Source organism: Panthera tigris, chromosome C1, assembly GCF_018350195.1.
Source record: "Panthera tigris isolate Pti1 chromosome C1, P.tigris_Pti1_mat1.1, whole genome shotgun sequence".
Lineage (NCBI taxonomy): Eukaryota > Metazoa > Chordata > Mammalia > Carnivora > Felidae > Panthera > Panthera tigris.
Window position 1 is genome coordinate 127,025,479 of NC_056667.1, and position 13,002 is coordinate 127,038,480.

General features: G+C 41.4%; 1 long non-coding RNA gene across 1 annotated transcript in view; it reads left to right on the plus strand.

Moving 5' to 3' along the window:
- LOC122240901 overlaps positions 1–12,627 on the plus strand; it is a 324,657-nt gene extending 312,030 nt beyond the window's left edge. Inside the window, exon 6 of the long non-coding RNA XR_006220680.1 lies at positions 12,355–12,627. This is a non-coding gene — a long non-coding RNA (uncharacterized LOC122240901). The remainder of the gene's footprint in view (positions 1–12,354) is intronic.
- The last annotated feature ends 375 nt before the right edge of the window (positions 12,628–13,002 follow it).

The window sequence follows — 13,002 nt, forward strand, 5'->3', positions numbered from 1 at the left end:
TAATATAAATTCATTGTTGCATGCAACACTCCAGACTGTGTTCCAATAGCCCTCTTTCCCTCTTCACAAATAACCCCATACTTGAGACAGTAGAGATCACTTCTACTTTACTAAGTTGGTAAAATGCATGACACAGGTAAGGAACTTAATGGATAGTGATGAAATTAAAACTTGCAATGGTACAGAACTTTACTTAAAACAAAATGTGGACAATATTGTATACCTCATATGGAGGTTGTGAAAATATTCATTTGACAATTTCAGCCCTCTGTCGTGAAGGCACTGAATTAGACACCAGGAGCACAATGATGGTTCAGCCTTGTAAACCTGTCTGACCCATATCAGGAGTGATGGAATTCGCTGTCTGTGCCTGACTATAAGAAAGAGTGAATAGAGAGGCCAGTTCAAAGTAACAGGTCTAATTTATGGAGACAAGTGTTTTGAATACATACAAGAACAGATTTAATGATATTATATGATTGGGGTCCAAGGCAACATATATTTAAAGAAGTGCCATGATGGTGACAGATGGAGTTTTATTATGAGGGATGTATATTCTAATCTGGCTGCCACTTTGTCTTTTTTTCCCTTTAACACAAAAGGCAAGTGGAAGTTGAAATGAAAACTTCTGGAGGGGGCAAGTAATGAGTATTCTAATTATTAAAGATTCCTTTCAAGCCTTCAGATAGCACTTGGAGTTGAACCTGTCTCTGTTCAAATCCCATTAAGAGTAGAACAGCTATGCCTGAGACTGTCATGATGGTGTTTCATGCCAAGCGTTTTCTGTCAGTCCCAACCTGAGGAAAGGAGAAAGTGAAGTTCTTTTCTGCTTAGAATGCAATTCATCTTTGGAAATTAACTTCCTCACTGTTAAGGTGGTATAATGGATGCCCCTGTAGCAATGAATCTTTGCCTGTGAGGCTTTGTCTACCAACTGAACATCCATAGGCAGCCTTCTTTCTTTAGATAGGAGACAAGGCTGATGATACAATTCATGTATGTATTCTGGAGTTGGGGAAATGAGAGATTTCTCTAGTTTCCAAAGGATGTGGAAAGGGTAGTACAGGGGAGAAATTATTATTTTTTCTTGATAGTAGAAATCCGTATAAATTTAATGGTGATTACTTGTTTATTGACTGTTCTTGTCACAACAACAGCTCACCTCCTTGTGAACAAAATAGTCCTTTCAAACTCTGATCACTTCAGCTAACACTGTCAGCAGAAAGGACTAGACTTTGTTGAACTAGCTCCATGTTTTAGAGTATTGCTTCAAAATTTAAGGCCAGGTCTGCACAGTGTTTGTTTTTGCAAGAGCCAGTGTCTCCCGGTGATCACAGTCAGAAACTGGAGGGGAGAGGGCCATAGATTTCCCCATTGCCCAGCATCCTGGGTTCCCTTGCCCTCCTGGCTGGATTCCACATTCAACCCTCAAGGCTTCTGACAATTTCTGTGCTGACATGCAGAGCTGACAAGCACAATACAAACACATGAGCAGCACTGGGAAGCTGCCTGCTAAGTGTGACAAAGGAGCTCTCAACACAGCAACAGCATATGGAAAGCAGGCATGAAATTATCCCATGCTTGGGCTTAAGAACTGTGCAGTCTTTTTCTATTGAGCTCAAAATGCTGGGTGGTTACAGGCTCTTCTTTTTTTCCAGCTGTGAAAAGGCTGACTAGGTTGTCTTTGTCTGGTAGAACATTATAAACGTTGAACAAAATTTCCTACCTTCCTTTTCACTCTTCTTTTTTGCTTTGGCCCTTAAGTAGTAGCTTGCTTTCTGGATTCCCAGGAAAAATGTATGTATAGTATATGTGCATATATGTGCACGTGAGCACACACATACACACACACCACACTCTTAACATACATACATGCACACACACAAGTAAATGAATAAACTCAAAGAACTTATCCTTGAACTTCTCTGCATTGGAGAATTGCTTAGCTCTCCTTAAAAGTGAGATAGGCCCGCAATTCAGTGCCCTTGTTCCAGGAAGATACCCTGATAGAAGGAAATGTACTTCATTTTCAGAGAACTTTGAGTATCTTCTGTGCTTTAAAGAAATTCAGCTGAGAACACTCTACTGAGATGCCAATCCCCAGTGGATGTGAGAATCAACAGCCACATTCTACCCTCAGGGACCGTGGAGGGCCACACACACTGAGTAACTACATTGGGAAGTTGAAGGAAACAAGTGTTAGTGGGGACAATAAGTGGAGGTGGGGGTGAGGGGTGGGGAATGGAGAGGGGGGAAGTGATATGAACAGGAGTCTAAGTTCTTTAATCCTGATTTGCAAGTCTCCTGTAGGATCAAAATAAAACATTCCTATCATCTATTTAATATCTTAATCAAGAATTGCTCCCAGTTGGCAGAGATGGCAGTTGATAGTCCTGCTTAAATAGATAATGAATGGGACTGTTTTTACAGTATGCTTTGACAGCAGCAACTAACCACATATCCTTATAGGAATAAAGAAGCAGGTCAACTCATGCTTCCTCCTTTTGGTAGCTTGTCTTCCAAGTGTTCAAGGTGATGGCCAGTCAGGACTTGGTGAAGAAGAATAATAGCTTGTCCTATGGAAGCTTTTTGACTTGAGTCATCTCATCAGTTCTGGAGGGTGAAAAGCACAGTATCATGAAAAAGTTTGTGCTGAGTTTTCAGGGGCAGGACTTGGGAGCAGTTTTAACACAGTGTGTGGGTGCTGGTACCCTGGGTGATGTTCAAAGCCATTGACATTCATGGAAGGATCCTCTTTTGTGGCTTCACTTTCTCTTTTGAAGCACACAAAGCCTGATAGAGGGAGATGAATTCTTTATTAACCTCATTTGAGCATTTATTGTATGGTAGTTATAGACCTCAGATAAGCCAAAAAAGCTGTGTTGGCACTTCCAGATTCTGGTTTTCATAGTTTTATAACTCAAAAACAAATACTACAGGAAGAATTAAAACACATCATATCTCACAGGAGAAGATGGTTTTCCTTTTGAATGATCTCCTTGAAGAAAAAAGAGAGTTGTGTTGGTCCCTAGTGTCCTCTGAGCTTTTCTAGTAATAATGACAAGGATGAGCCCTTCTCTTTCTGAAAGTTTTAGGTAGAGCATTATTTCTTGAATCCACAATAAATAACCTCAAGTTTAACTCCTTGGAGACATTATTTTTCTCTTCCAATCTGTGGCCCAGATGAGATGAAAACCCCATGAACATTCAATGTATTGAAATAAAAACAATATGCTCTGGTTTCTCTTATCCAATCATATACCTATCCAGATACATGATGTTGATTCAGTATCTTCGTACTCTACTAGACCTGGAGGACCCAGCATGGATAAGGCAAACTCCTTGCCCTTACGGATAACAGATAATCACAGCACACAGTTGTTCAAAGAAGAGTAAAAGTAGTCACTGAGTGACATGGTATTATGGAGAACAGAGGCTTAGACGAGAGTGGTAGGTAGATTGGACTCAGAGAAGAACTTTTGTGGAACTGACCCCTGAGCTAAATTTTAAAGACTAGAACTTAGCCATGTAGAGTGATGTCAGGCATTCTAGGTAGAGAGAACAACTGGATCAAAGGCAAGGAGGAATTGTCAACAGGTTAGTAGTTCTGGGGAGGCAGGTGTAGGAAAGGGGTAAGGCTAAAGGTCCTGGGGGACCTTGTAAGCTAGACTAGAGGCCAGGCTACCATGGCGAAGCTATTACCTACAGTGTGATAAAATTGATAAAACTTGAGCTAGGGTAGTGTTAGATTGACAAATAAGAAAAATAATTAATTTACTATTCAGGAGATAAACCAAGTAGAATTTGGCATGCAATGAAGAAATGAGAAAACTCTAGAATTCCCCCTAGATTTCCAGCCTGTCTCTCTAGCTAGATGTTGGTTTGTGTGTAGGTAGTAAGATGACAATATATGCCGTTTGACGGCTGGAGTTGGGGTTGTCGTGGATGTCCAGGTCAGCACATCCCACAGAGAGCTGAATTGAGTTTGAGGCTTAGGAGAGAAGGTCTGGCCTGAAAAGAAAATATTGAACATCATCAACATCTAAGTGGTGGTTAAAACCACGAATGTAAACAGATTGGATTATGCAAGGGAGGGAGACAAGAGTGAGAACAGTGTATTGAATACAGAACCATGACAAAGACCTTCTTTTAAGGGTAAGATGGAAGAAAAAAAATGAATGAGGAAGACAGAGCAGGAAAGGTCAAAGAAGTGTTAAGAGAACAAGGTAAGCACATTGTCATGGAAGCTAAGAGCAGATTACAAATAATGAGGGAGCTACAGAGAAGTTTAAGATAAAACCTAGAACAAATCCAGAGGATTTAACCCATTTTATTATTCAAAATGTCAACATCCCCTTTTCCTGACACCAGTTTATCTTTATCAAAGATATTAATAAGAGAGAAACTGTGAGAAAGAGCATGCAGATGTGTTAACTGTTGTTTTGTCTGCTTCACGCTTTGTGAAGCTTGCCCCAAAGACCAGGTTTCCTACAAGGCTGCAGCTGTAGCTGGTGTGTGAGCCCATGTCTTTGCACGGTTCCCCACCACACTAGTGTTTGCTATGCTCTAAGCAGGTGGTATAGCAATTCCAGGTATCCAGATGAAAATTACACCATATTTAGAGGTTCCGTGTAAGTTTATTTTATGGGTTCATAAAGATTACTCACACCCAGCTCTAATGATTTGGGGTCATTGCTATTGTACACACAGTGTTACTGTAGCATGTAAGGAGATTGAATTCTACCTCAGACTATTCCATACCACTGTCATTTTTAAATAGTTAAGCTTTCTTCCTTTCCTTTCCTTTCCTTTCCTTTCCTTTCCTTTCCTTTCCTTTCCTTTCCTTTCCTTTCCTTTCCTTTCCTTTCCTTTCCTTTCCTTTCCTTTCCTTTCCTTTCCTTTCCCTTCCCTTCCCTTCCCTTCCCTTCCCTTCCCTTCCCTTCCCTTCCCTTCCCTTCCCTTCCCTTCCCTTCCCTTCCCTTCCCTTCCCTTCCCTTCCCTTCCCTTCCCTTCCCTTCCCTTCCCTTCCCTTCCCTTCCCTTCCCTTCCCTTCCCTTCCCTTCCCTTCCCTTCCCTTCCCTCTGTACCCTCCTCCATCCTTTCCTTCTTTCCTTCCTTCCTTCCTTCCTTCCTTCCTTCCTTCCTTCCTTCCTTCCCTCCCTCCCTCCCTCCCTCCCTCCTTCCCTCCCTCCTTCCATATGCTTCACCCCTAGCATGGAGCCCAATGTGGGGCTTGAACTCAAAGCCCTGAGATTGAGACCTGAGCTGAGATCCAGAGTTGGATGTTTAACCAACTGAGCCACTCAGGTGCCCATAAGCTTGCTTTCTTCTTTTAAATTGTAGTTTTATGGGGGCGCCTGGGTGGCTCAGTCAGTTAAGCGTCCGACTTCAGCTCAGGTCATGATCTCACAGTTTGTGAGTTTGAGCCCCTTGTCGGATTCTATGCTGACAGCTCAGAGCCTGGAGCCTGCTCCGAATTCTGTGTCTCCCTTTCTCTCTGCCCCTTCCCCGCTCCCACTCTGTCTCTTGAAAATAAATAAACATTAAAAATATTTAAAAACTTAAAATAAATTGTAGTTTTATGGTTTCCTGTGACTGGTATGGTGAAGCTGTCCTAGATCTGACTCTAACAGCTTCCACCCTGCTCCTGACTTAAGGCCCCACATATGTGTTGGGCATGAAAGAGACATGGCAGAAGTATCCCTTTTAAGTGACTATTTCCCCAGTTCAGGAATATTCTGGCTACCTTATATTTGGAATGCGAAGGCAGGGATGATCTAAAAAAACCATGTAGTTTCCCAAGTGAGAGAAAATTTGCTCATATATGCAATGTTTGGGATATCTTCCTATATTCATTCATTTTGAGAATATACTGGCAAGACGGCTCATTTGTGTTGTCACATGCCTTTCCTGAATTGCCACTTCTCCACCATTGTTTCCATGGCAGAGATTGGTAATGCATCATACATTGGTTACTGTGCTCCAGTTTAGTCTCAGAATCCGTGTCCAGACAGAACCCCTGATAGCCACTGGGAATTAATGCAAGCTCTTTGCTGGTTGTGGCCTGCTGTATCCAGTGCTGAATCAGGAACTACAGATATTACAAAAAATCAAGCACATTTATTTCCTGGGTTGTTATAATTAAGCTGAAGAAACAAAATCTTTCTGAGTAATTGGAAGGCTATATTCAACTGTGCAATCTGCAGGGGAAGGAGAACCAGAGTCACTATATTTGATTCTTTAATATACAAGTATTGGCTAGAAAGTTGGGGTTGCAGGGCTTTTGAAACCTTGGGAGCTACCTATCAGGAATGTAGTGGCACCCACAGCACTGGCTATCAGTATTGATCTATGAAAGAATCATGTGAATAAGTCATTTAAAATGCATATTTCCTGGGGCACCTGAGTGGCTCAGTGGGTTAGGCATCCAACTTGGGCTCAGTTCATGATCTCACGGTTCATGAGTTTGAGCCCCACATTGGGCTATGCACTGGCAATGGGGAGCCTGCCTTAGATCCTCTGTCTCCCTCTTTCTGTCCATCCCGTGTTTGTTCTATCTGTCTCTGTATCTCTCTGTCCCTCTCTCTCTCTGTCTCTCTCAAAAATAAATAAGACATTAAAAAATTATTTTAAAAAGATTTAAAATGTAGATTTCTTGGGTCCTACGCTAAGATTCCTATTCTGGAAGTATAGACTTAAGCCCAGGAATCAAGATTTTCTTAAAAATCCTATTGATTCAGATATAGATGGTCTAAGGATTCCACTTTGAAAAACACTCCATTAGCGTAGTGGTCTGCAAAGTAGGGTTCACACAGTCCTTTATGGTATGAGAATACAATTTTAGAACTTTTACTTGTGTTTATAAAAAAAAATGTTCTTAAACTTTTCTGCTGATTGGCACTGGTGCTCTCGTTGAAACTGTCCAACAATTAGCTGGTCATATCCTGGGTAAAATTTGCAGAATGGGCTGAGTGGGAGTAAAGTTGAGTTTTGCTTATTGTGATATAGTTAAGATTTATATTGCCTTGCTAAGTGGATTTAAGGGTCAGTGATCTTGTTTAATTAACCTACCCCTCCCAATATGGGTGAGTGCCTTAAAACAGATTTCTACGAAGAACCTGTGAATTGATGATAATGCTAAAGGAACATCCACAAGGGAGCAAAAGCAAATGGCCATGCTGGCAATTGTCTTGCTCTTTCACAGCTCCTGGTCAGCTACATAAAAGGGCAAAAAACAGTGACGATCTAATCAAATATGACTACCAAGAAGACTATTTGAAATATGGATTTTGAGCCGCTCTCATTAATGATAAACCTCTCTCAAAGTGCCCATCACATCTTGAGAGATTAACTTATGCCATCCTGATCAGCAAGGCAGAATCACAATTAGAGAAGCATCAGAAGAATTAGGAGAGTATGGTGCAAAGGGTAGGAGTCAGACTACTGGTTTGAATTCAACTTCTGGTGCTTACCATCTGTGTGACCATGAGTGACTCAGTTTCCCCATTTGTAAAATGGGGGTTAATAATACCTACCTTGGAGAGCTATTAGGAGGATTGAATGAGTTAGTACATGTAACGTGCTTAGGCGAATGTCTGGCATAGGGTGCAAGCAATATAAATATTAGTTTAAACATATAGTTTATCCCATTTTATGTCCTCATTTATAGATTTCTTTTTTTATATTCTATATGGGTATGTTTTATTAAAATTTGTAAATAAATACACTGACATTGGTGCTACATGCTCAAACACTATGACCGGTAAGGGTGAATGAGTAAAAGATATATAGTTCACTTTCCAGCAGATATTGGCTCTCCTAAAAGTTTCCCAGGCCTCTGAGTATAAACAGTAATTTACATCACCCTTAACTGGGCCTGGGGGCAAGGTCTACACTGTTGGCTGGGGAGGCCTAGGAAGAAAAGTAAAAACATATCACTTTTTGACAATCTTCTCCCTGCATCTCTTCTGTACATTAAACATTCTGACCTAATTGTCACTTTATGCTGCTTTCTTTCATATCTTGTTTTGTTGGTCCTCATGTCCGTCACACCAAGATATTACCTGAGAGAGTGTTTGGAAATGTGCTAGTTCGGAACTTCTGAGGAGTGTTCCTGCTTCCCTGCTCCCTATGTTCTCTCCCTGGCGGCACCCGACCATCCGCTCCAGGGCCTCTGTTCATGGGCATCAGTGCTGCCCTGAGCCAGACATATCCAGGCCACATGGACAAATGTGTGTACAAATACAGTTCTTCCCTTTTCCACTCAGTACAGCTAAGTGAGACTGAATTTTTTTTTTCAAAAACAGTATTACTGAGAAGAACATGGAAGGGAATAAACAAAGAAAATGCTAAATGATTGAAATAAAAGAGAAAGTCCAATATTTCATCATATACTGAACATTCCTCCATATCTTTTCTCAGTGTGTGTTAGCAAACCCCTACCCAGGCTGGCTTCAGGTTGGATCCTCTGTGCCTCTCCAGGGTCTATTTTCTAGTTGTCATTGCCTACAGGTCAGAGTCCATATTGTGTAAACTTTCACTTAGTTTCTTCCATATTCTGACTCAACACCTTGAGTGTTCATGCACAGGATTGCACCGGAAGACCTTGAATGTCTCCCCCAACTTTTCTCTCCCTATCTCTCCCAGTAGACTCTTGTCTAAGACTGTTTTAGTATTTTCTGAACACACCCAGCTCATTTGCTCATGGCCTCTTCCTAGAGTCTTCTCCCAGTGCTCTCAGCTGGGATGAGTCCTATCTGGCTTCCTTGGACCCCTCAACTTTTTCCTTACTTGAAGACCCTTATAGACCAGAGAAAAGGGTACCCTTTGGTGCATCTCAAATCATGCTCCAGAACTGGCTGTCTACCTTGTCTGTTGACTTTCATCAGAGGTCTTTATGAAGGGCTACTTGATTTGCTGCAGAGTTTTCAGGGGATATTTTAAAGGAGTCTTTCTTTCTGGCTCAGGTCCTCAAAATCTAGATCCATTCTAAATATAATCATGTCTCATACCTCATAGAACCATTGCATCTCAGGTTTGAAAAGGTCTACCTCCTACTTCCACCAAATGTGTGAGTCCCCTTTGAGCATCCCAGTGCGTACATCCTTGTTAGAACATCTCACGTGGTGGTGACCTCATAGCCTCTCTAGCTATCTCATTCCCCAAAGCAGAATATCTTTCATTGATTTTAGAATTGATGTCATAGAACACAGTGTGAATTTCAAGACAACACAGCAAAGAGTAAAAAAAATAAATAAATAAATAATGAGCTCGTGATGAATTTAGAATGTGATCAGACTGTTTGGGTGCTCCGGAAACATACATTGAATAGAGCCAGATTACAGAGGTTTAACATTTGTTTAATATGTGTTTTTGGCTAATTTTTCTGTCCTTTGAAACAGATGGGCTTGTCTTAGAAAATGTTAGCATTCTACAGTGGTTAAAGGCCAGAGGGCAGAGAACTCTGGTCCTTTGAAATGTAGCCTTCTTTTCTAGGCACTGGAAGACTTAATAAGACTAAGCTATTATAATTTATTGGTGCAGTATTGACAATAGGCTTGTTGCTGTGTAAAACACAAACATACATTAGCTTTGCCCCTGGGACATACACGGTAGATGGAGAATGCCTGTTGACAAAGTTGATTAGATTATTTTAAGCACGTGGATATTCCTGCTTTACTGTTTTCATTGTTTTGATATTGTTTTCATCCTTATAGCTTGTCTCAGTCTCAAGGGAATCCTATTACTCAGATGGTGCTTCAAAGGCCTCTGTCAGCCACGCTCTCCAGCTTCCACTTGCACCAGATCCTGATGTTAAGTTCCTATGTTGGCCTGATCTATCAGCACTGATTCCTTTATTGATTTCTTTTCTGTGCAGTGGTTGATGGTACTGAGAACACAGTCAAGCCCTTAACACACCCTTAGACATAAATATGCATCTTATTAAATGCTTTAAGTGAGCTAAAAATGAAAGAAAAAGAGAGAAAAACCACATATTTTGTTGTTGTCTTTCACGGGTCAAGCAGTAACAGCTGAAGGCAGGAGGCATTGCCAAGTCCCTTTGTGGGAGGTAGAACAATGCTCTCCTCCCCCCAGAATGCCCGTGTCCTAACCCTCTAAACCTTTGACTCTGTTAATTTACATTAAGGATGCAATTAAAAGTGTAGACCTTTAGATGGGGAGATTATCTCAGATTATCTAGATGGGTTCAACCTAATCACACAAGTGTTTATTGGAGGACCTCTCCCAGCTGTGGTCAGAAGGCAGTATTCCTGTGCAATGAAGGTCAGATTCAGCGTGCTGGCTTTGAATCTGGAGAAAGGGGACCGCAGGTCAAGGAATTTAGATGGCCTCTAGAAGTTAGAAAAGGCAAGGAAACAAATTTTCCCTTAGAACTTCCAGGAAGGAATGCAGCCTTGCAGACACCTTGGCTATAGTCCAATGAGACCCATGTTGTACTTCTGACATACTGTAAGCCACTAGCTGTGCAGTAATTTGTTACAGCAACAACAGAAAATGAAAACACTGTATTTTGCAGAATATAGTGAAGGCAAATATATTTATGAAAATATATTTTTCATATTTACTGGGAATATAGTCATTAAATTCTGTATCTGGAAAGACTTGCAGCAAAGTCAAATATAGCCTATCCATATAAAGCTGAGGAACTGGGCTGGGTGTGTGTGTGTGTGTCTGTGTGAATGTCTAAATGCCCTGATTGCTATTTGTTTTGGAATCATCAGAGTGGGAGTGACTGACACTTCCTGGAACTCTTTGGCAATCCAGCCAATAATATTTTTTGCATGTACAAGTGACCTTTCTAAAATGTTAACATTCCCCACCTTAAATCCTTTTGTTGTTCTTCTTTTCCTTCAATAAAATCCAAGCTTTTTATCATGCTTAACAAGGCTCTTCAAAAAATAGCCCGTCTATTCCTACAGCCGTTCCTTTTACCACTTCTGTTCCAGCCATACCACTGCTTGCACTTCATGCTTTCTTACCTCCATGCTTTGCACATGCTCTCCATGGCTCGCTCCTATTCATTCGTGACAGCACAGACATTATCCTCTCTAAGAAGACTTCCTGCTGGTCTCCAGACATTCCCAACACCCCCTCCACTCACCTTCATAATCACATAGAAGCATCTGTCATACTGTATTAGGATGTATTACTTCTCTATTTTTTTATGAGCTCCTTATAGACCAACAGAACACCTTTCATCTTTAACCTTAATGACTACTGCACTCTCCTGGCTTCTAGGATGCACTCAGTAAGCACTTGCTAAATGAAAGGATTTGCCATACTCTTACTGTCTGTGAAAACCCTGCAGCATAGATTAGGAATCAAGAATTTGGCTCAGGTATTTGGCAAGTACAGTGATTCCTTTTTAACACTTTAGAGGTGGCCAGCGATTCCTGATTCTTCTTATTTCCCCACAGTGTATCTCCCCTAGTTTGAACAATGCAAGGAAGTATAGGAAAAAACCACAAAGTCTGGAGTAAGAATGTCTTTTTGGGGGGCACCTGGGTGGCTCAGTTGGTTAAGCATCCGATTTCAACTCAGGTCATGATCTCACGGTTCATGGGTTCGAGCCCCATATTGAGCTCTGTGCTGACAGCTCAGAGCCTGGAGCCTGCTTTGGATTCTGTGTTTCCTTCTCTCTCTAACCCTCCCTTACTTGCGCTCTGCCTCTCTCTCTCTCAAAAATAAATAACAAAAAATAAAAAAAGGGATTTCTTTTAAAAAAGCATGTTTTTTAAAAGTTTCTTTTCTTATTAATCATTTATTTTGAGAGAGACAGAAACAGCATGAGTGTGGGAGAGGCAGAGAGAGAGGGAGAGAGAGAATCCCAAGGAGGCTCTGTGCTGACAGTGCAGATCCTGATGTGAGGCTTGAACCCATGAAACTATGATATCATGACCTGAGCTGAAACCAAGAGTTGGTTTCCAGGCACCCTGGAGTAAGAATTTTTAACCTGGAGCACAAGGACCCCCTAAAATTCCATGAATGGGCTTCATGTGGCCTTGGGGACCACCTGAAATGTGTGTGTGTGTGTGTGTGTGTGTGTGTGTGTGTGTGTGTGTGTGTATGTGTGTTTGTGTGCACGCGTGCGTGTGTGTTATGTAACTTGTTTATATGTATCTGGGGGAAAATCAGAGATTTGTTCATAATCTCAAACCAAAGTGGTCCAGGGATTCTGTAATAATAATGGACAGTGCAGCTGTGGAGAAACATATTCAAACCTTCCTCTGACTTGAGGCTACTCGCATTCAGTTTCAAGCTTCTTTGTTTTGGAAACTTTTGTCACCGCATTTGCACCTAATGGAAGAAATTTTTTCTGTTCTTGCTTTATAGGCGGTTTGAAGAGGAAGCCTCCCTGGCATGGTGGTCCAGGCTGATATTTCTTCCATATGGACAGTGGAGGGTGTGATTCTGATACTCTTCTAGTAAACAAGTGGGATATCAGGATCAGGGTGGCTTGAACAAGTCATTTACATGGTGGTATTTCACATTCTTTTGAGACTGATAGGGGACTTCAAAGTGTCACTTAGCTTCACCACTTGCCTTGAAGAAAACTTTCCAATCAACTGTATCAATTGGATTGTTTTATCCCACTTGTTAAGTATGCTTCCCCTGCCCCTGAGAAGCTGGTTGCCTAATCCTACCCAACACACTCCATGGTTAAAGGGCCACTTGGAAAAAACCAGAGATGAGTTGCTTGGGAAATTTTCTGTATCTTGCCTTTTCCGTCAAGAGTGAAGAAGTGGAGAGAGAAAAAATGTTACCATGGGTTTAGATCCTTTGGCTAAACGGTGTGCAGTCTTCCAGAGCTGGGCACCTGATGTGTTCTCTAAACAGGCAGCATGCCTGCACAGGGAAGCCTTTCTGCAAATAAACCACAAAGTCACAGACTTGGGCATAGCATTTGAATAAGAACAAGAAGAGAACCAATATCCTTTCCTCAAGGTCACCATCTATGTCTCTGTGAACTCATCTGGGGGT